This window comes from Canis lupus, chromosome 12, assembly GCF_011100685.1.
Source record: "Canis lupus familiaris isolate Mischka breed German Shepherd chromosome 12, alternate assembly UU_Cfam_GSD_1.0, whole genome shotgun sequence".
In the NCBI taxonomy this organism is placed as follows: domain Eukaryota; kingdom Metazoa; phylum Chordata; class Mammalia; order Carnivora; family Canidae; genus Canis; species Canis lupus.
Window position 1 is genome coordinate 8,580,989 of NC_049233.1, and position 24,569 is coordinate 8,605,557.

Genomic DNA, 24,569 nt, shown 5'->3' on the forward strand with positions numbered 1-24,569 from the left:
TTGGTTTTGGCTTAGGTCATGATCTCAGGGTGGTATGATCAAGCCCCCATTTGGGCCCAGACTCAGTAGGGAGTCTGCTTCTCCCCTCTGTCCCTAGACCCACTCCATACCTCCTCTCTTGCATGCACTCTCTCTCCCCAAAACAAATAAATAAATCTTTAAAAAAAGACCTCCTAAAGATCTAGAGTGGTATTTCTTTGACCCTCTTAGACAGACAAAAGTTCTCCTAAGGATTTTAAGAGCATGTCTCATAGATCCTTATTGTTAAATAATAGAGCTTCTAATGATTTTAAGGGTATCATCCCACAGCAGCCTCACAGGGAGCCCAATGTAGAGAAGGACTCATCTTTGAAGAGATTCATGGGTGTGGATTTTTTCTAACAGAGTAGATTATATACATTGGTATGCAGGTAGGCCATAAAGCTTTTAAGGAAGTTGTATTAGTTTGGCTTGAAGTAGACAGAGATAGTATGAAATATAAAGAAACCTTTAGATTCTCAAATGTCTGTAGGTAGAAAGTAAGCTAAGTCACTCAGTTGTAAAAACAAAACAAACAAAAAAAGTTGCTCAATTGCAAACACAGGGCACTTCTTTGCGGGGCGGGGGGCGGGGCGTGGGAGTGGGGGGAAGGATGATCCAGAGACTAGAACCAAGGGCAGAGCCAAAAAGCTATGGAACCCAAATCCTAGGAAGTCGAATTAGGTTCTAATGAGGGATCTGAAACTATATGCCTGGTTAGACATTATAAAGGCGGAAAGGAACCCCCCTTTCTTTTAAAAGGAAATATCTTACTGAGGCGGGCACTTGACGGGATGAGCACTGGATGTTATACTATATGTTGGCAAATTGAACTCCAATAAAAAATATACAAAAAAAAAAAGGAGTATCTACTGCACTTATCTGGGTTTGTCACTAAGCTCCACATACCCATTGTATATTATATGTGAGGAGGGCAGGTAATGTGTCTCTACTGGTCTTCAGTTGGATAAGTATGGCACTCCCAGAGAGGTACCCAAGGAAGCTCACCAGATTTAGAGCCTAGACCTTGAGCCTAATGCTTGCTGCAGGCTCTTGATTTTTATAGGAAAAATTCTAGCTCAAAGTACAGAAACTATCATATTTAATATCTAGATTTCCTTTTCTCCTTGACATATAAACTATTAACTATGACTCCTTTATAACTGAAAATAAGCTCCTTTGGATCAGGAATGAAGCTTCAATTCACCTAGTATGCAGCTCAGGATCTTACATTTATTAAACATATGTTAAATGCTTGATGATAATTAAAATGGTGATGAAAGCCTTGTGCCCTTCCTTCTTCTGCAGAACCTAGGGGGATATATTTCTTCTAGCTACAGAATTCTTAGTTCAATCCTGGATGACTCAGAAACTATTTATGCAAGATAATTCTTGTATATTTTGGAATTTTAGGACTGGAAGGGATGTAAGAGATCCAATAGTTCAACCCCTTCATTTTACAGATGAGGACATTGAGGTTTTATTGGTCAGTGGGATGATTTGCCATACTGTGGTTAAGTGACTTGCCCAAGGTCACATAATTAATGACAGAGCCCAGACTAGAAATTTCTTCTGTCTTTCCATCCCTGCATTCAACACACTTTTCTGAGAACTTTTCATTTGTGAGGCATATGTTTGATTCTCGTCTTTTTTGTTTCCCCTTGATATTCACTACATGATGTTATTAAATAGAATCAGGTAGTAGAGAGACATCCAAGCCAGTCTACTTAGTCCCCTTTTAATAGTTCTAGAAAAAGTCTGATGGGTAGAAATGTTAAAACTTGCCTTTGGCATGGTATTGCCTGTATTTGGGATTATTTAAGCCAGATAGTTTATGTACCACCTTACCACAGATAATCAAAACCTAAGTAAATTGGCTATTTTCCAAATACAATACTTTTCTTTCTCAGATGGCCACCTTCAAGTTGTATAAACTCCATTTAATTCAAAGTTTTACAGTCATCCTTCTTACCACTGCTTTGGCCTATTCCTTGTCTGGCGTTTCTTCCCAAAACCCATCACTGCCCTTTAGCAAGATGAAGCTCAACTTGGAGCTCCTCCTGGCTTGCAGAACCTTCTTTTGATCTTTTTCTGCACAGAGCTTGGTGAGGTCTTGGCATATTTCATCAAAATTTTCTCCACCCCTGGCACAACACCTCTTATTGCACAATGCCCTACATGAGGACTACTCTGTTTCCAAGAACACTTAAGAACTTTCTTGATATTCCTAGGAAAATTTCACTAAAAAACCCACGACCCTTTTAATCCTTTAGGATTTTAAGTGTGGAATGTGGATTCTCCCATCCTTATCACTTTCTTTCTTGTCCAGAGTTTGTTATTGACTAGATACATAGTTTAAGAAAGTTAAGAGTGATATCTGATGAGTGACTCTGGGTAGTCCCTGGTATATCATTATGCACTCAAGATAATTTAATATTACTTTTAGTATAAGACTGAATACTCATTCAATTGACTAAGTTCTGGGAACATTGCTTGGCTTTATCATTTGGATGTTTATATATTAAGAAGTAGATACAGCCTCTTCCTTAAGAAGTTTATAAAATAAAAGGTTTATAATGAAATGAGTGACAAAGTAATATTCAACACCAAATAAGAAAATACTGTGTACTTTTTTTAAAGGTTAAATAATCATAGGCATTTTTTGAGTACTAGAGAAGGGGCAGACACTTGAAAGAGGATTTTTGTAAAAGAAATATGGAGAACTGTATCATTCAAACAAAAGCATATGTTAAATTTGATCACAAATCAATGCTTTCTTTTATGATTCTGAATTTTTGAAAGAAAGTCTAATATTCAAATGTAAACTAAGGAGATATTTTATTCACAGGCAGAAAAACTATGGTGATATTTTCTTGTTCTAGATCCTTGTCCTTCTTGTAGGGAAAAAAAATCAAGATCAATAAATGGTGAGGTACTCAATAGCAAACAGTTAAAATCTTAAGAAATGCCTCTAATGACTTTGTAGGAAAAAAAAAAAGAAAGAAAGAAAGAAAGAAAGAAAGAAAGAAAGAAAGAAAGAAAGAAAGAAAGAAAGAAAAAAAAAGAAAAATTAATGAACATGATAAATCCACAAAAACTTTCTAAACAGGCAGGGTAGTTGCCAGGATCATCTTCAACCAGCTTCCAAGCATACTTTTTGCATCAGGGGAATTTCTCAGGGGAAGTGGAAATGGGGACACCAGAGGCCTCTGAACTGCCAAATTTATTTAGGGAAAGGAAATAAAGGTGGAAAAAATGTGTATCCTCAGCTCCTATACCCCATGTTGGTGGTCACTTCCAACCAACTAGTCACCAACATTTTCCGCAGATGAGATAGATGCATTCTGAAGCAGCCACAAAATGGGCAAATTACCATAATTAAAACAGTTTCCATAGAGTTCTAGTTCCTTTAAGGCACTAGTGAAGTGATAACTGTGAGACTCAGTCTGGGCTCTGCTCTCCATGTCTCTATACTTAAATGAAGCCCAAACGGCGAAGACACACACGATTTAGCAATTTGCCACATCAAAACACAGCAAAAGTCCCTAGATCGAGGGGAAGAGAAATGGCTTGGTACAAACAGGGAAATAATGGGCTCACCGGGTGCTAAGCAGCATCTATGCCCCCAGACCTAACTTAGACTGAGATGTAAGCTTCCTAAGAGCAGGCAAAGTGATCATCATCTCTATACTCTGTATCTCTGTCTTCATTGGCTACTTTGGTGCCTTATATCAGCATTTGCTGCAATATGCTGCAAGGAGCAGTGAATCTCTGCTATGCTAAAGGTTCCATACATATAAGAGGGCAGTGCAGTGACCAAACAGCCTGAAAAATGATGGATTAAACAAAACAGTTGCATGGGGAGATTTCCCAGGAGGCTTTGAGTAAATTAATGTACACTATGACCCTTTAAAGGGGAGAGTAGACTATTTAGCATCTCTCAAGCTTTCTGATCAGAGAACCCCTTGCTAATGGATTTTCCCCAGGACAATACTTTATGGAAAGCTGTCTTCTATGTGGTAGATGCCCACATTTTTTTTTAATTTAAAAGATGTTTTGTTTAATCCAATATATGCAAATTATCATTTCAACATTTATTTTTTTTTAATTTATTTTTATTGGTGTTCAATTTGCCAACATACAGAATAACACCCAGTGCTCATCCCGTCAAGTGCCCCCTCAGTGCCCATCACCCAGTCACCCCCATCCCCTGCCCACCTCCCTTTCTACCACCCCTTGTTCGTTTCCCAGAGTTAGGAGTCTCTCATGTTCTGTCTCCCTTTCTGATATTTCCCACTCATTTTTTCTCCTTTCCCCTTTATTCCCTTTCACTATTTTTTATATTCCCCAAATGAATGAGACCATATAATATTTGTCCTTCTCCGATTGACTTATTTCACTCAGCATAATACCCTCCAGTTCCATCCACGTCGAAGCAAATGGTGGGTATTTGTCATTTCTAATGGCTGAGGAATATTCCATTGTATACATAAACCACATCTTCTTTATCCACTCATCTTTCGATGGACACCGAGGCTCCTTCCACAGTTTGGCTATTGTGGACATTGCTGCTACAAACATCGGGGTGCAGATGTCCTGGTGTTTCACTGCATTTGTATCTTTGGGATGCCCACATTTTTTGAGCTGAATTAACAGAGGATAAATCTTACCCTTTTCATTTGTTATTCCTCCACATATTTGAGGACAGCATATTTCTCCTTGGTTTTTCTTTTCCATATTAACTACTCTCTTTAGACTTTCTTCCCCTGTAATTATCACCATCCTTTTTTATCATTGCTTTCTTAATTCTTTCTGCCTTTTACACTGTAAGAGTTGGGAAGGCAGGTTCACCACTTATCCCCATGAGCTCTCTCTTCTGAGCATGTTCTTTAACAACCTTCAAGAATGGGGTGTCCAAGCCAAGAAGCAGACTCTTAACTATGGAGAACAAATTGATGGTTACCAGAGGTGAAGCGGGCAGGGGATGGGTGAAATAGGTAATGGGGATTAAGGAGTGCACCTATTGTGATGGGGGATATATGGAAGTGTTGAATCACTATATTGCAGTGAAACTAATATAACACTGCATGTTAATTATACTAGAATAAAAAGAAAAAGAATGGGGTGTCCAGAATGAATCTGCCATGACAGAGGTGATTCAACCAAGGCAATCCAACCAGTGAGACTGTCACTATTACCGTGTTTTGGACACTGCTTCTCTCCATCTGCCCAGCATCACATTGGCTTTGCTGGCAGCCATCACATTATCCTGCTAACTCACACAAAGCTAGCAGCCAGTTGAGATCCCTGGGCCTTCTATGCAGGAAGCTGCTTCTCCTGAAACCTTACTTTTGCCATTTTCTTTTTGTTTGTGTGTTTGTTTAAAGCAGCTTTATTGAGATGTAATTCACATAGCATAAAATTCACCCACTTACAATGTATAATCCAATGGGTTTTGTATATTCACAGTTGTGCAACTATTGCCACAATTAATTTTAGAACAGTCCATCATGCCAAAAAGAAACACTGTACCCTTCAGTTATTACCACTCAGTTCTCCCAGCCCCCTTGGACCTAGGTGACCACTAATCTACTTTCTGTCTCTATAGATTTGCCTCTTTGGGGCATGTCATATAAAAAGAATCATATATGGTCTTCTGTGACTGGCATCTTTCATTGATGTGAAAGGCTCATCCATGTTGTAGCATGTATTAGTAATTCATGTCTTTTTGAAACTGAAAAATATTCCAATGTATGGATAGAGCAGAATTTCTTTATATATTCATCAACTGATGGACATTTGGGTTGTTTCCATCTTTCAGCTATTGTAGAGAATGGTGCCATGAACATTTGTGCACAAGTTTTTGTGTGAACATCTGTTTTCAATTCCTTTGTGTATATACTGGGAATGGACATTCTGGGTCATGTGGTCACTCAATGTTTACCTTTTTGAGGAACTGCCAGACTGTTTTCCAAAGTGACGGCTCCATTTTACATTCCCACCAGCAGCATACCAGAGTTCCAATTCCTCCATATCCTTTCCAACTCTTGACTTTTGGAGAAAAAAGGTTGTTGAGGATGTGATGTGGCATCTCATTGATTTGCTTTTCTGTGACTGCTAATGATTCTGAATATCTTATCTTCTCATCTACCTACTGGTCATTCATATATCTTTTTTGGAGAAATGTTTATTCAGATCCATTGCCCAGTTCTTAACTGGATTATTTGACTTTTTATTGTTGGGTTAAAGTATTCTTTATATATTCTGGATACCAGACCCTTTTCAGATATATTATTTGCAAATATTTTCTCATATTTTGTACATTGTCTTTTCACTTTCTTGATGATATCCTTTGAAACACAAAAGCTTTGAATGATGGTGAAGTCTAATATATCTATTTTCTCTTTTGTTGCTTATACTTTTGATGTTGTATCTAAAAGCCACTGCCAAATCCAAGGTCACAGAGATTTATTGCTATGTTTTTTGTAAACATTTTGTAATTTTAGCTTTTGATTCATTTTGAGCTAATTTTTGCATATTGTGTGAGATAAGGGTTCAGTTTCATTCTTTTGAATATGAGTATCTACTTGTCCCAGTGCCATTTGTTAAAAAAAAAAAAAAACTATTAAAAAAAAGCAAAACTATTTTTCCCCCGTTCAATGGCTTCGGCATCCTTGCTGAAAAAATCAATTGACCTTAGATATATGGGTTTGTTTCTAGACTGTGAATTCTATTCTATTGGTTTATGTGTCTATCTTTATACCAATATAGTTCTGTCTTGATAACTGTTACTCTGTAGTTGGGAAGTTTTGAAGTTGGGAAGTGGTGAGTCCTCCTACTTTGTCTTTCTTTCTTTCTTTCTTTCTTTCTTTCTTTCTTTCTTTCTTTCTTTCTTTTTTTAAGATTTTTATTTATTTATTTATGAGAAACACAGAAAGAGAGAGAGAGAGAGGCAGAAACACAGGCAGAGGGAGAAGCAAGCTCCATGCAGGGAACCTGACGTGGGACTCGATCCCAGGTCTCCAGGATCACGGCCTGGGCCGAAGGCAGCACTAAACCACTAAGCCATATAGGCTGTCCTGTTTTTCTTTTTAAAGAACATTTTAGCTATTCTGGTTCCTTAAATTCCATATGAATTTGAGGATGAGCTTGTCATTTCTACAAATAGCTAGCTGAGCTTTTTATAGAAATTGCATTACCTCTTTGGATCAATTTGGGTAGCATTACCATCTTAGTAATATTAAGTCTTCTGATCCATGAACATAAGCTGCCTTTCCATTTATTTACATATTCTTTAATTTCTTTCCAACAATGTTTTATAATCTTCAGAGCATAAGTCTTGTATTTCCTTTATTAAATTTGTTCCTAAATAATCTATTTCTTTGATACTGTTATAAAAGGAATTGTTTACTAATTTTATTTTCAGATTGTTCATTGCAAAAAATGTAAAAATACAATAGTTTTTTATATGTTAATCTTGTAACTTTCAATCTTGTTGAACTCTTTTATTAGTTCAAATAGTCTTTTTAGTGGATCATTTAGAATTATCTATCGTGTCAATGTCTGGATAGAGGTAGTTTTACTTCTTCCTCTCCAAACTAAATGCTTTTTAAAAATTTGCCATTTTAATACTAAGAGCAGAACTTTACATTTATTTCTGTCCCATTTAATTTTGTTTGTTTTAATCCATAGTTCTGTTATTTTAATTTGGATAGTCTTCTAGTGAATTATGTTTGAAGCTCATCTTTTTATCCCCAGCAGCTGGCACACTGTCTGGTATTTTGTATCCAATAAATGTTTATAAATTATAATTGTGGTATGAATCTGTAATTTTGGTAAGCTAGCTATGTTCTGTGTCTTTTATTAATAAAAATGTTAAGCAACATGGGTGCCAATAAAATTTCTAGAGTACCAGGATATCAGCATGGTGGCAATGGCACCCAGAATCTGCCCTTTCTCATTACCAAGAAGCTACACCAGAGGTAAGAGATGGCAGCCTCAAGAAGCAATGAAGGTATAGCTATTATGAAAAGAAGTATGACAGTTCTCAAAAAGTTAAAAATAGATCTGTATAAAATACAGCAATCCAATTCTTGAGCATATATCCAAAGAAAATGAAATCAGTATTTCAAAGAGATATGTGCACTCCCCACATTCATTGCAGCATTATTCAGAAAGTTAAAAATGGAAACAACCCAGTGTCCACCAACAGATCAACGGATAAAGAGGGAAAATGCATACAAACACACACACGCATATATACACACTGAAATATTATTCAGCCTTTAAAAAGAAGGAAATCCTGTCATTTGCTGCAACACTGACAAACCTGGAGGACATTATGCTAAGTGAAATAATGCAAGCACAGAAAGACAAATATATTATGATCTTACTTATATGAAGAATCTAAAAGAGTCAAACTCATAAAAGCAGAAAGTAGAATCGTAGTTGCCAGGGAATTGGGGGTTGGAGGGATGTTAGTTAAAGGGTTCAAAATTTCAATTATGCAGAATGAATAAGTTCTAGAGATCTAATGTAGAGCATAGTGACTGTAGATAATAATACTCTATTGCATTCTTGACATTTGCTAAGAGAGTAGATCTTAAATGTTTTTACAATGCACATAATAAAGGTAAATATGTGAAGTGATGGATTTGTTAATTAGTTTTACTGTAGTAATCATTTCACAATGTATGCATATATCAAAACATCATGATATATACCTTACATGTATGTGTAAACTGTACGTGTGTGTGTATATATGGTGTACACACACACACACGTACAGTTTTTGTTGATTATACCTCAATAAAGTTGGAAAAAATCTAAAAAATGAAAAAAGAGAAGCAGTGGCATTTCCACTGGAGCAAACATAGGCATTGGCCTTGTAGACACTAACAGCAGAGGATAAAAGTGAGCCATCCTCACCTGGGTTGGGTAGCAGATGGCACCAAAGAGGCTAGAGCAGGAGAGAGGGGGAAACAGCTGCCATAATTAGGGCAGGGTGTGGGGGGAGAGACCTCAGTCATGAGCATATGTGAAATGTTTCCTAAGGACTCTTACAATTAATGGAGGGGAATAGTCTTGGAGGCTGGGGGCTCCAGAATAAGTAGTAGGGGGTGAGAGCCAAATTTGACTTATTTCACCCCAAGCTGCTATGACATGGGACAACTTGAGCAACACATGCAAAGGCCTCTGTCACAAATTATTTCTTTGATTCTACCTTCCCCTCAAGATGCCAGTCCATTTTTTTCTTTCTCTTAATTATGAACCCCCGAGCTGCTTGCTCTGCTTCTTCAAATCCCATACAACCCACAGCCTATGACGTTTTGGCTTTAGTATTGACCATCTACTGAAGGAGATCTATCTAAAGTCCCTCAGATCTCACTGTTGCATCACACTTCATTTGCCCCATATCCAAAGGATGGACAGAAATCATAAGGGGAGGCACAGCCTTCCACATCTGGACTGTGAGCTCAAATGGCTTAGTTGCCTCCCATAATAACAGTGATAGTGATAGCATTGCCAACATTCCTTAAGTGCTTATTCTGCTCAGTCAAGATTTTAAACACTATGTATTTGTGTATGTGTGGGTGTATCTTTAAGACTCACAGTAACCCTCTCAGGCTTAAGAAGCTTTCCCTTTCCTTGCAAAAGGCAGAGCCCACACTCCTATACCAGCCTTACCAGCCTTCCTGCTCACATTCACTTGAAAGAATGAAGTTTAGATAAAAATGAGCCCCCTATTTTCAATCACGACATGTTAATAGGGTAACCATCTATTTCTATGTGAACATCTTGTTTATGGACAAACTATGCTCAATGTCTAAAGTCAACAGAAGCCACTTAACAATGGTAAATTAGTAGTATTTTCAGATTGAACCCAGAATGATGAGTACACATTTAGTTATTATGTGACTAAAATGAGCCAGAGCTTGGGTTAATACAGGTCTACGTTTTAGGAACTCAACTTTACTTTTTCAAGATCCTTCAGAAAGCTAGCAAGGAATTCTGCTTTCACTTAAAGTGCTCAATCAAATTGCTTAAAAAATCTAAGTCTTGTACCAGATTTGCAAAACCATCACCATGCTAAAATAATTGCTAGGGTCACAAAATGAAGATTGTACACTGGAGTTCTAAGTTCCTCCTCCACAGGGCGGCAGCTGGACTATACTACACATGGAAAACTGCTCATTCTACATCAATTCCCTTAGTTCCTCAGTGACAGGAGCCAGGCTGCCAAAATTCAGCATCAGGATCTGGTCCAACATAAACACCCAACATTATGTGGCTAATGCACTGAATTAGTGCCTCTTTACTCAAAGATGACTTTCCAGATCCAAGAAAAGCATATCTGTCGGCATGAAAATTGGAAGGTGTCAAATAAAGCCGATGCCATTCAAGTCCGTTGTCATCAGCCAAATCTGAAGAAGACCTGAGGAACTGCAGGTTTCTGACAGACCCATTGCTTAGGCTCATCAGACCTTCTTTTTCATCTCCCAATATCTAGGCAGATGGCTCTACAGGGAGAGGAAGGGATTATTTGATCCGCTTACCAGTGAGTCAATTCTAGAACAAAGCACAGTGTTCAAGGAACCTCTCCACCAGCCTAAGGCAGGCTAGAACTAAACTTTGTTTCATACATTAAAAAGTAAGAAATTTCAACCATAGTGACAGCTTCTGTGTGGCCCTATGGGGTCAGACCTCCAGATAGAGCCATATTGAAGTCACTTTTCACAATCCATCACTCCCCTTCCTTCCCCAAGCTCATGTTTCCTAACTTTCTTTAATGTTCTAATATATTTTTTTCTCTCTGTTCTCTTTACCAGGCAGCACTCTCCTTGTTTTCCTCCCCAGATTTCTGTGAGTGAGAAACATCTAGCAGATTACAAATGATTGTGGTCTAGTGAGTCAACTTAATTATTTTGGAAACTCATACTTGGTTGTTTATCTTCAAAGGAAGTTTATATCCTATAACTAGGAATCTATGATATCTTACAGAGAGGAGAATTCTGTGATTCTCAAAACTTAGGATGCATCAGAATCATATAAGGAACTTGGAAAAATGCAGTTTGCCTGTGGTGGGGCCCACATGCACCAAATGCCCACATGTGGCTCAAGATTTGGCATTTTGACAAACCTGGCCTTGACAGAGACCAAAACCTTCCCTCCCTCTCAATATCTGGGCTCTGCACAGTCTACATTTTCAAGAGCTCCTCAAATGATTCAAATGCAACTGAGCCACACAGACCTCACTTAAAAAATACTGGTCCACACAGTTCTCTCATCTTGCTCCAAGAGATCTCCCTAATCAGCTGTTGATAATTCCAAAGCCCATTAGGGCAGACATTCTTCTCTTCCTTAGCAGATGCAAAGTTGAGGGTGGGGAAAGCTGACTGTTTAGGTGAAGAGAGGGACAGAGTGCTCGAGCAATTGAGGCTATAACAGAAAAGAGAAGGTTGGATGACCACAGACAAATTTTGACTCCTTCGCAATTTCTTTTAGAGCAAGGGTTAGCAAATTTCTTCTGGAAAGGGCCAGGTAGTAATTTTTTTTTTTCCTTTGTGGTGCTATATGGCCTCTGTTGCATCTGCCCAATCTGCTCTTATACTATGAAAGGGGCCACAGACACGTAAACATATAAACATGACTGTGCTTCAGTAAAACTTTATTTATAAAAATGGGGTGCTGGCCATGGGCTGTGGGCCATAGTTTTCTGATGCCAGGTTATAAGGTCAATATTATAAAGAATAACTTTAAACAAAATTCTCAGAGAAGAGATGTTAGGGCACTGAGTTCTACCTGCATTTTTGAAAATTATTTAAAAAACAACTGGACAGTAAAAAACTCACTGGCACACTTGCTGAAAGTGGACTTCTCTGCAGATAAGGGATATTCAAGCCCGCTGGCCTCTGCTGTGAACACACAGAAGAAATAAATAGAAAGGGGAGGAAAAAAAGAAATACCAGTTTAAAAAATAGTTGATAAATGCTCTAGAAATAATGAGTAACCACTCATCACTACAGAAACTGTGATATAGAGAAGCTATAGAAAGAACAAGGAACCTAGAGCCAAAGACCTTCATTCAATTCTCCCAAGTGGGCTGGGCACTGAGCGCAGCTAAGACCTTGCCCTTGGAGAAACCGAATCCCATGTGGACAGATTCCTAACCAGATGGTTGGAACTGCGTGTGTAAGAGTAGTAGAGACCCAAGAGAGGATGATCTATCTCAGCCTGAAAGTGTGGGAGGGCTTTCTAGAGGGGTGACACAAACAGAATCTTGAAAATAAAAGAGAAGTTGTCTCAATGTTTTAAAATAAAGGGGGAAAAGAGAGGGCATCACATGAAGAGGCAAACACCATGAGCAAAAACATGCAGATGAGAAACGGCAAAATGGTGATCTCAAGCCTGGGAAGAAAGCAGGTTCAGGTCACAGGGGGCTGCATCTCCCTGCAGGTGCCTGGCATATCTGGTTTACTACCAAGTGGGTCACAGTTCCCCAAGGCTCAACAGCCCCGCTTCATCCCCTCCCCTGTACACCTCTATAAACAGTTCCTTTAAAAAGCCTCTGCAAATATCCCAGCTGAGCATGCCATCTCTGCCTGATTCTTGCTGGGACTGAAAAGTTTGGATGGAAAAGCACCCCCCCACTCTTTGGGCCAACAGTAGGAAAGTCCGTTTTTCTCAGAAGAAACCCCACTTCTAGCCTCTTCAGCATCCCTTGGATAGCCTCAGAGTGGGTGGTAATGAGCTCCAGGTAGCAAAATTGGTTCCAGTCTTTCTGGAAAGTGCTTACGATTTAGTTTGGGAGCTAGACGTGTGAATTACTTCTCACAAGAAAGAATGAGGAACTGCTTGATAGAGGTACAGGCAGGGTACTGTGGGTTCATGAGGGAGACGGTGGTGAACACTGGCTGGCGATGTCTTGTCCCACCCAGGGAGAGGCAGTGTGATGTGTGGATGCATGTTTGGGATGGGCCATGACATCTGGGGTGGCTTTGGAAAAGGCAGAGTGGTATGCACATGGAAGATGAGGCTAGAAAGTGAAGTTGGGGCTGTGCTGTGTTCAAAGTATGGACTCTAATGAGTCAGGGATGGGAAGATCATGAAGGTAGCTGAGCAGGTGAGGGACATCCATGCAGTCCTATGGGAAGTTCACCCAGTATGAAAATGATGAAAATGAAAGTGATTAGAGATGGTAAGAATGGACACAAAGAAACCAGATGCAATAATACAGGTGAGAGATGAGGGGATGGGAAAGAGAGGATAGTCTCCAGAGTTCAGGGGTAGAACTAGTCAGAATAAATAACCACGGTGGTAGCGGGGAACTAGGTGGTGAAGGAATCTGAAATTAAATGAAGCTTTTCCACCACAACAGCTGTTGATGTCATTAACTGAGGTAGAAAAATATGGGAGGAGGAACTAGGGAATTGGTTAAACTGGGACACATTTCCCTAAGGGGGTGCACTGAAGCACCCTGGGGGTTTTGGCTTGGTACTTACAGCATTATGATTTGAAGCCAGTTGCTTAACCTGTCTCCTCCTCAGTTCCCCATCTATAAAATGGGTAATGTTACTTACCTTATGGAGTTCCAGAAAAATTAAATGATAAGGCAAGCAAAAAGTTAGCCAAGTACCTGATATATAAAAGTGCTTGATAAATGTCATTATTGTTGCGAAAGGGTCATCTTGACAGAGATGGGAGTGTGGGGTTGAAGACGGGGACAGCCAGAGGTAGAGATTTGGAAGTTGTCTCCAGAGAGAATATAGTTGAGTTATGAGAAGGGCTGAAATCCATTAGGGAGAAGAGTAGAAGGAAATGGACAAAGATCTGGGAGCTGAGGATTTGCGAATTTGTTATAAGCAGATCCAGCAGGGTTCCCCGCCCCCCGCCCCGCCCGGAGTGAGGCCGCATCCTACCACTTGTTCTTCTCAGGAACAAGAAGTTGTTCTTCTCTTTGGTGGTCCACCCAGGTGCCATGAAAATCTCAAGTTTTTGACAAAGATATTTTCTCCAGATATGACATGCCTTCTGTCTAGTAACTTAGTTCCCAGGAGCCTGGACTTGGAGACGATGAGAAACAAAAGTGGAACAAAGTCAGGGATTGGGGTCAGGAGAATTCTAGCAGCAGCTGGAGCAGTCTTGCAAGGTGTGGGCCATGAGTTAGCCATGCTGGTTCTCAGGGCCCAGCCACAAAGATGCGAGAAAGTTTGATAACCAATGGATGGAAGGAGGAGTTCCAGATGCTTAAACTAGTAACCAAGAAGCCAGTATAAAGAATTAGAAATAAAGAAAAGGAACTTTCTTCTCTACAGAGGGATGAAAGGGGTGATGGTGGTTGGAAACAATATGTTTTTTTTTAAGCTATATTCTTTCCTTTCATCCTGACTCTTTTCTGTTGTGTATATAGGATTTCGTGGATGTTCTAGTCACCATCCTTTGTTCGTGTGCTTGTGATGCTGGTGGACCATGAAGAGGGCACGTATTTCCAGGTTTTCTGATAGTTGCCCATCCATTTCTTTCTAAGCCTCTTGAGTTAGGGGTCTCCATGGCCTCCCATCTGTGGGCCACACCTGTCTTGGCTGCGGCAGGCTGCACATTGGCAGCCTTGGTCCCTGTGCTCTGGCGTGAGTCTCACTACCCTATGTCAGTGTTCTAATGTTCCTGGTGGTGAGCCTGGGCCCTCTTCTTCTTCCCTCCATGTGGACATACATTATGTGAAAGAAAGCATTTTGCCTCAGCTTCTTTGCCTACTTCTTCAGTTCCCCATTGGAATGCAGTTCCATCTTGAGCTTCATTCACCTTGGCTGGGACCCTGACATCTTCGCCCCCTGAATATTCTTCAACCTAAAGGACTAGCTTCTATTTCTTGTACCTCTAACCACAGGCTAAGATCTTATTACAAATTGCTGATGAAGAGCAACAGGAATGTTTCTGACCTGACTGTGAGTTCAGCCTGCCTCTAAGAAAGCAGTCCACTAAAATTTGGTATGTGAGCCAGGCAGATCTATATATTTTTGCTTTCATTTCCCAATTAGTACTTTGACAACCCAAAGAAAGTTGGTACCATCTCAAGTGTTATATAGATATGGGAAGTAGGGCTCAGAGAGGTTAAATGACCAGCCTGAAGTTACACAGCTACTGAAGGCATAGACATGAAGATTCTAGTCCCAATCCTCATGACGCCAGAGCTCATGTCCTCTCTTCCATACTTCAATGGGAAGCCTCCTGCTGCTGTTTCCGTCTGAGTTTACCATGATACTTGAGCTCCCACAGCAAGTGGTCTGGCTGCCTTTTTGTGGGGGAGTCAGCCAACCCTGCAACTAGGTGTGCTTCCCCCAGTGCCGATGGCATCTGCATTAGGTTTCCTCCTCTCCCTTCCTACCAGCCTCCTGGGTGTCTGAGCTTGCCCAAGTCCTGTAAGCAGCGGATACTGGCAGGCTGATGGCTTTAGTCTCTCAGTCTCTACTCATCACAATCCAAAACATGCTGTAGCATCATTGCCCCAAAGCTAAGGAAGCTCAAGCTTTAGGTCCCTCCCTTGCATGAGTCCCTGAGAGGTAGCATGGGCACACAGCCATGAGGTGTATTTTCAAAAGTAGATATTTTAATCATAATCAGTCAAGACCACTGGATCTTTCCACTTGGACCTCCCCTCCATTACACTTCCTATCTAGTCCAAAATTGTGGAGCAGTGGAGTGACCACTGGCATTTGGGGGTCTGATAAAGGAGAGCATTTAATCTGGTTTTAGAGTAATATAGCTGCATGGTTCTTAGTTGCTTCTGTTTATGCTTAAGTTATTGCTACCAGTCCTGGTGTAGGAACAGTTTCCAGCAATACATTCTCCACTCATTGCGCCAACCCACCTGGCGCTCTGGCATGAAGATACAGCTCTGGAGACTATCCTACGATACAAACATGTTCTGCAGCACCCAGCACAGGAAGATATTGGCATTGGGATAGAAACAAGATTTAAATGTAGGAACACAGAGATGGGTCTGTGCACGTAGGCAACTGCTCCAAATGTGATAGCTCGCATATGAAAGAAACGTGATGGGAGTTTCCCTAAATTTGAAAATTCTAACCACCTTCATGACATTAACAAGGACAAGTTGCAAAGGTGAAAGCATGTTTTCTAAAGTGCCAATAACAGAAATAAGTTTCAGCCAACATGTTTAGAAGAGAAATTGAGTAATCTTTCTATTCTCTCTTTAGGAAATAATATGACAAAATGGTTATGTGAAGTAGTAATCAAAGATTATGCAGCAAGAAGCATAGAAAAAGTGTCACAGAGGTGTGTCAAGCAGTTAATTAAACTATTATATTTTTGTGGATTTTGTTATTTGTTAGCTTTTTAAAATTTGTAATGTGCTATGATGCAGTTCTTTTCTCATTCATAAATATTGAATTTCATATCTACTTCTGAATAATTATTTTTGAATTATTTTCTTAAAAATTACCCCTCCCCCCAAATTCATAAGCTTCAGGTCTCAGGAAACCTAGATTATTCTCTGATAGTGGAATTTACAAAAGGGTTATCTATTTCTATGTAAAAAGTCAGCAGGGTTTTTTTTATTTTAAAAATGATTTTTTATTTGCTTCAGGAGGTTAAATGGCTCAAATGAGGAACAAATCCCTGTCCTTTCCCTTCCTGGTGCCAACTATGAACTGGCCTCTTCCCCCAGGCATTAGCACGTAGGCAGAGAAGGACATGACATGAAAGATTGGAAGAAAACTCTTTCATGTACGGCACAGAGTTGGAAAAGAATGCAAATGTGTTCGCTGAGTGTATATTAATTACATGTACACATAAATACAAAATGTGTAAGAGATGGGGTGCCTGTGTTGGTAAGCATCCAACTCTTGATTTTGGCTCAAGTCATGATCTCAGGGTTGTGAGACAGCTCCAAGTCAGGCTCTGCACTGAGTGTGGAGCTTTCTTGGGATTCCCTCTCTCCCTTTCCCTCTGCCCCTCCCCAGCTTGTGAGACTGTGCTAACTCTCTCTCTCCCTAAAATTAAAAAAAAAAGTATAAGAGTATAAGATTTAATTTTTCATTTCTTAGGATAACTCTGGGATGCAAAGAAATGAAATCATTCAAACTTCAATTAAGTCCACCAATATTTGCCTTGCAAACAGCACATATAGAAGCCATATATAATATTCACATGGAAGAAGATGTCATGAAACACATTTGATTATCTCATTTATGAAACAACTTGGATGACGTTTCCAAAAATAATCATCCAAACTCAAGACTTTTCATCTGGAGATAATTCCCCCTACTACTTGGTTTAACCATTTTCAGTTTAAATGAATGGATAGACAAATGGAAAGTAAAAGCACTAATTTGAACTTGACTAATGATGGAAAAATCAGCATTGTTTTCACTGATGATTAAAGTGAACAAACCAAAGAAAAGCTTAAATCATGTTTTTATGTTACATTGTGATACAGTGGATCTATAATAAAATAAATGCTCTGAGACCTCAACTGGAAAGAGAAAACTATGAAACCTACTAATTTTCTTAACTATGTGAAAAAAAATTTTCCTATATAATGCACATTAAACTCATGTGGATTGGAATGAGGTAAGGAAAATATTTCAATTATGAGGACTGGATTTCATTCTATACTTGAAGCTCTTCTTATAAGCCTCATTCTGTTTGCTCAGACAGAAGGGCTTTATCAAACCCGAATGTCTAGAAACAGGAATGCAGGCTTTCATAGTTCAGGGGGATTTAAGAAGAGAACTAGGTGATGTCATGAATAAGAACCATATTGCACAATGAAAAATAGAGGAGTTTAACACCAACATAGGCCTTGCCCATGTTTGATGTGGACTCAGATAAGACTGGCTGACTCCCCCTTCCTCAGCTGGATCACAGTCACTTGCTGCTGTGGTCCAGGCCCGTTCCCTAGCCCCCACCCCAAAGGTGTTCCCCCTGCCATCCTTCACAAGTAGTTTTTGCCCCACAACTCTTCCATTTATACTCTCTTGGTCACTGCTCTCTTTGATTCCTATCATTAGACTTATGATGCATTATTCAAGGAGAAAAAGAAAATTTCTCCCACCTACTCTCTCAAATATTTCTCTTACATTGTACCTCTGGTCTGACAACCCAGAATGCAATAGACAGAATTATCACAAAGTGATGTAGGAGATGCAGTTACTTTATCTCTTCTGCCACAAACAGGGAAGGAAAAGCTGTAAGGGTACCCTCCCCACTGCCAGCCAGCTATAAAGAAATATTGCTAGGTCAAAACTTCATGGACAATAATTCCATCAATGTGGGAATATCTAAATCACCTGTGATATAACCACATTTATGCATCATTTAAAATGACTGAGATGGATCTATATGTATGACAATGGATAAACCTCCAAGACACATTATTGAGTGAAAACAGAAATTTCAGAATGACAGCATTTACTCCAAAGTAAGTTTCATGAGGGCAAGGATCATTGTTCTATTTAGAATTCAACTATCAGCATCTACAACAGTTCCAGGGCAGAGTAGGCACTTAAATATTGCTGAATTTGCTGAATATTGAATGACTATGGAGCAACTCACAAATATATTCACTTTAAATAATATTATATATTCTCTATGAATTTATTGTATGTATATATAAATAAAAATAGGTACTTATATATAGTAAATATAAATATATTTATATTCTTTAAGTAATATATAAGTAATAATATACATTATGTAAATAAAATTTATATTATTCATATATTTTGAATTATGTATTATATCTATATAAACATATATGTATATGTAAGTAAATAAACATGTATATGTAGAAAAAGGGAAATTGCACACATATATATAAAGAATAAGTAAGAAAAATGATCTCATACACATAATTCTAACTGGGAAGGTAGGGATTGAGAGACTGGAGTGGGTTGCTAAAGGAAAGTTGGTGCTACTTGTAAGGTTTTAATTTTTTTTTTAATTTTTTAATTTATTTTATTTATGATAGGCACACAGTGAGAGAGAGAGAGAGAGAGGCAGAGACACAGGCAGAGGGAGAAGCAGGCTCCATGCACCGGGAGCCCGACGTGGGATTCGATCCCGGGTCTCCAGGATCGGGCCCTGGGCCAAAGGCAGGCGCTAAACCGCTGCGCCACCCAGGGATCCCGGTTTTAATTTTTTTACAGGAAAATATGGGCCAGTATTACTTGTAAAATTTAAAGTTCTATGGAATAATTCTTGCTAAGCTACGTGGATGTTAAAGACACATGTGACATAGAAGAAACTTACAAAATCCTTCTACAGGCTGCACACAGCAAATTTTGGGTCTGTCCTGATAATACACTTCCCAGATTTCTGCACCTCTTCCCAGAAAGCCAGCTGTGGTTGGTTCCCCAAGCCCTTTCCTGCTCTTTCCTGATACAAGTGAGCCCTGGGAGGAGTGAGCCCTGGGAGGTAGGCGCAGTCACATTTCAGAGTGGTATGCTTCCTTCTCCTTGCTCTCTCACTATCCTTCTCCCACTGGCCAGCATGCTGCTTTCCAGGCTTCTGGAAAATGGGCCCTCACTACTAAGGACCCTGCACACACATGACATTTCCTCAGATTACCTCAGTTTATCTTAGCTAAGAAAGAAGCTGAACAAACAAAACACACTAAGGTAGAATGATAGATATTTCTAGCTTAACCTTCTTGAGGCTGTTATCCCATTTACCCAAGTGAAACTGAAACTAACATGATTTCCAGCTTAGGAGAGGACTATCTGGAGCAGAGCATCCCTTGCCCCCACCAGAGGTCTCTACTGTTAGGGACATGGAAAGGATGGAAAGGAGAGAGAGTTATATTGAGAATCTGGGCTGCAGCAGGGACCAGCTGACCATCTTGCACCTTAACCTTTGGCAGATTTGGTGTGTGACAGTGTATGACACAGACTTATGGGACTTCCTCTCTATGGATATGTTAGTTATCAGAAACTAACATACCAGAAACTATGTCACCTACTGCCCTTGGTGAAAAATGGGGCTTTAAACTCTGGAGTCAATTTTCTGTCAAACAAAACCATCCCAGAAAAATGGCTAATTGAACGTGGAAGCAATGAGTCTAGGAATAATGAGGTCCTGTGGGCTCTATTTGCTAATGGCACGAACTGATTATTTCACACAGCATATGTAATTAAAATGGAAGGGGTAATGAGCAATGATGTTATGAAATGAATATGCTAACCAATTAGGTTTTTACTTCTGCTTAAATTTTTTTTTAAAGAGCCTATCTATTGTATATCCAAGCGAACATAATCGGCTTAACAAACCTTAATGAGTTCGGAGAGAGCAATAGACCACTGAATCCTGCCTATCTCCCTATAGGGCATTATCAAAAAACCATCTCGGGTCTTGGTGAGAAAAATCTCTCTCTCTCTCTATCTTTCTCTCTCTCTCTCTCTCTCTCTCTCTCTCTCTCTCACACACACACACACACACACACACACACACACACACACACCACATTAGGCAAAGCATCACTTTTCCATGATCTCATACATATCAAATGCTGTTCTGATCCTGCTTGTGTTCACAGAATAAAATGGGTCACAGGAATTCATTGAGACTATAAGGGCCAGATAAATGCTAGAGGACAGCAACCCAGTAGCTGCCAGACTTAATGGAGTGGAACAAAATTGAAGTTTAACTTATGAGTCAGTAAATCAACCATTTAGATAGTTCTGGACCAGTAAGTATGGCAGGCCATTCGTTTAATTTAGTATGGACTAAGAAGACTAGAATAGGACATGATATACTAGAAAAGCACAAAGGACAAAAGAGTTGGTGTGCACATATGTGTATTGTGTGTGAGTGTGGTGTGTGTGTGCAGTATATTGTGTATTGTAGTGTGTGTGCATTATAGTATATGTACACGTACATATATTTACATGGCTGTGATTGATGGAAATGATTAAGTCATCCTGTGTTATCTGAGTTAAGTGATGAGCATTGCAGACTAATGGTTTAAAAGGCTCAATTGCTCTTTCTTGTATCAGTGGACTGTAAAATTCTAAGGCGACACATCTCACTGTGAGTTTGACTGTAATATGGGAGAATGACTGAATAACATAGTGCTTGAAATATGAAGTACTATACTACAGCCCTGTAAAAAGAATATGTCAGGCATTTGCTTGTGGTCACAACTATCAATTTCTAATGAAAATAGAAAGATATTATACCTACATTCAAAAATCCAGATAGTGTTTATGCTCAACTAGAACACTTTTAGTAATTAGACATGAAGAGTGAGCCAAGAGTGAGTCAATCATTACATGGTAGTACTTCTTGGAATAACCATTGTCTGACACCCATTAAGCTCTTGTGGATGAAGTCATTCACATGCTGCAAAATGTCACCCAAGCCATCCAAATGGCCAATGCTGAGCTCTAGAGAAGTAAAACTAAAAAGAGTCTTGTAAACACATCTCAACAGTACAATTAGAGAGGGCAACTCCATCACCTAAAAACTCAGGGCAGTGATGAGTTGGTTTTTATATGCAATGAAGATGGGAACACTGCAGTGTTAAATATTAATATACCGTGTTATACCCACCAACTTTGCAAAGGCCTATGACATCATTCACAGAACTGAGCTATGGAAGCTTCTAAGTCTGGCTGCCTTGAGAAGTTCATAAACATCCACAGGCTCTCCTGATTGTATGGTTAAGTCAGAGTAGGAGTACTTCAATGGAAGAGAGTGCTATATATTATAGTTCTACTTTGGTTTGTCAGCTTGAGGAAACGAGGTTCATGGTATTTCTGGGCATATAAAAAACTTCTGATAGAAATAAGCTACATTATTAATGAAAGCATTGGTTATAGACCTTATTTCCAAAAATGACCATATACAAATAACTGAGCTCTCGGAACACACTCACAAGATATGGAGTTTATAATGCCATGCCAGTACTGGTCACTGAAGATAAATCTGAAGAATAGATAGCTGGATAAAGTAGCATTGGGTGAACTCTACATGGAGCAAAAAAATGTTCATGGGGAATATTGTATAGCAGGTGTTATAGAGAGCACAAGCATCCCATGAGATACTGAGAGGCATTCTGAGGCAAAAGTTTGAGAAATGCTATGCATTGTAACCCTCCTGTCCTCCTGCTAAGATCAGAAACTTGCAATTCTACCAGAGTAGAAAGAGACAGATATAGAACAAAGGATAAAAAACTGCTTTGTTTGGTTCTAGCATAAAGATCACACTTGATGGGATGGGCACTGGGTATTATACTATATTTTGGCAAATCGAACTTCAATTAAAAAATACATATCTATATATAAAAAAGATCAACTCTACCCCCCCAACAAGAGTCCTGCAGCAGTTCCACTTGCCCATAAACCCACACAGACCCCCTATTCCTTTTCTGGAGCAATTTCTTTTTTTATATAATAAATTTATTTTTTATTGGTGTTCAATTTGCCAACATACAGAATAACACCCAGTGCTCATCCCGTCAAGTGCCCCCCTCAGAGCCCGTCACCCATTCACCCCCAACCCCCGCCCTCCTCCCCTTCCACCACCCCTAGTTCATTTCCCAGAGTTAGGAGTCTTTATGTTCTGTCTCCCTTTCTGATATTTCCCACACATTTCTTCTCTGGAGCAATTTCTTAAAGGCTGACTAGAAACCCTCATACTAAGGAAATATCACAACAAAGAAAAGGGCCAGGGTAGTGTTGTCAGATAAAATATAAGATTTTCCAGTGAAATCTGAATTTAAGATGAATGACAAACTTTATGTTTTAGTATAAGAGGGTCCCATTCACTATTTGGGATGCAGTTACACTAAAAGGTCATGCATTGTATATTTTCTCTTTTTATTTTCTAAATCTGACAATCTCAGCCAGAAGGCACATCTTTTTTTATCAGTTTTGGGACAGTACCCCACACAGGTTCATGAGGTTCAACATATTCAGAAAATGGATTGCTGTAGGACTCCCACAAAATGTCTGTTCATCAAAATGAAGTACAATCACCGGAAGCAAAGAACTTACCAGAGTCACAGAAGCATAACTAGAAATTGGAGAACCAAAAGATCAGCTTGAAATGCAGCTGGAGGGAGTGAGGTTGTTAGTATTTCTGTGCAAAGCTTTCTGGTTCAGGGAGGTTAAGAGGTAGAATAACAGGTGACAGAAAGCTTTTCAAACAATGACTTAGGGTCTAATGAAAAGACAAACTTCATGTGTACAGTGAAGCAAGGCTCACTGTTTCCCAGGTAGTCTTTGGCGCCACACCCACTCTGCCCCTCGACATATACACTGATTGTAGTGAATATCAATAACACAAACATGAAAACCAGCTGAACTTAACTGTAATAGGAGCAGAGTGGTAAATTCTGGCTTGGATTGTCAGAGCAACTGATAGATGTTTTACAAAGATCATGTCTTATGCTACAAATAAAGTCAGGGTTCATCTATCATGTTTCCAAAATACATTCCCTGTTGAACATAGTGACAGAAACTATTTTCATTTTTGTTGGTATAAATCCCAGAAAATTGTATCTTCAAAAGGAAGTGCTGATGAATTCTCAAACTCCAGGGTGAAGGCAAATGCTGTAGCTCAGTGCAATTATTGTCTCTCATTGCAAGTTGAAGTCCGACTATGTGATGGCCAGAGGGCAATGACAGAGTTAACTTTGTCAGAGAGAAGGTTTAAAGATTCTCAGCTCTATGCCTGACCCAAATCAAACAGACCAGAAAAAGAATCTCCTTGATTCAGTTCTTTTCCTTTTGCTTTAGTGTCTCTATGTTACCTCCAGAGGGGGCTCTGAGGAGGCCTCTGAACACAAGACCTATTTAGGAGCTTACAATTTAGGAAATGCAATACCCAAATTCTAAGTATCTGACTTAGGAATGACCCCTATCTACAAAGCCACAAAACTGCCAATGATGCGAGTGTTCCCATCACTAGGAGAGTGGCTGCTATCGCTAGAATCAACCAGGACTCCATCAAGAGAAGAACATGTGGGAGACATACAAACTGCTCCCCATAATGTGAGGAAAACTCTACTAGAGAATTTCCAGCACCTTTCCTAGCTTTCCTGTGCTCTACCTTTGTCCTAAGCCCACAGGTCCTGTGTATTTCACTGTAAGTGGAATGTTCCAGGAGCCAACTGATCTTTCTCCCCATCCCCATTCCAAAACATCATTCAGGGAGAGTTCATGTCAAAGGAAATCATCAGAAGCATATCATTTAAAAACCAGTAAGAGACTGAATCTGCCACACTTACCAGGCCTGTAGCCTCAAAGATAGTCAATCCTACCATGACTTCTATCCCTATCATCTTTGGCCACCCACAAAATGCAAGCCCCTAGAGGCAACTGTCATCTCACTTATTATTCTTTACTTCCTTGCCCTACCTCAATGTCATTCCACCCATTCCTCCTTCCACTGCTGGCCTCCCTGAGAACCTGTCCTACTCTGCTCTCTGGACCTCACAATCATCGTTAATTAAGCTCTCCCACATGGTCAACATTATTATGGAATACCACCTTCAGCTCTTTCTCTTTAGTGAAATCTGACTTTTCCTT

General features: G+C 39.5%; 1 protein-coding gene across 17 annotated transcripts in view; it reads right to left on the reverse strand.

Annotated features, from left to right (window-relative positions):
* Positions 1-24,569, reverse strand: part of KIF6 (kinesin family member 6) — a 380,623-nt gene that overhangs the window by 158,176 nt on the left and 197,878 nt on the right. The gene's annotated exons all lie outside the window — the stretch shown is intronic.